This window comes from Penaeus monodon, chromosome 34 (assembly GCF_015228065.2).
Source record: "Penaeus monodon isolate SGIC_2016 chromosome 34, NSTDA_Pmon_1, whole genome shotgun sequence".
Taxonomy (NCBI): domain Eukaryota; kingdom Metazoa; phylum Arthropoda; class Malacostraca; order Decapoda; family Penaeidae; genus Penaeus; species Penaeus monodon.
In genome coordinates, this window is record NC_051419.1 from 9,557,999 (window position 1) to 9,558,277 (window position 279).

Below are 279 nucleotides of genomic sequence, written 5' to 3' on the forward strand. Positions count from 1 at the left end.
TTGTTTGTTCCGCCTTTCTGTTTTACGTTTTCATCTTTTATTCCCATGTTTTGTGTTTTTGTATTTCTGTGATTGTTTGTGTATTTCATGTCATTTGTTTATCCCTGTTGTTTATCTTCGTTTCTGATCATCTTCCTTCTACTTCATTTCCTTTTCTCTCTTGTCAAATTTCTTTCTCCTCTCCTTATTGCTTTAATGATTCTTCTATAAGTGTCATTTGGTACATAAACGAACGATGATGACACATAATACACTGTTTTCTTTATCACATCCTGTCAC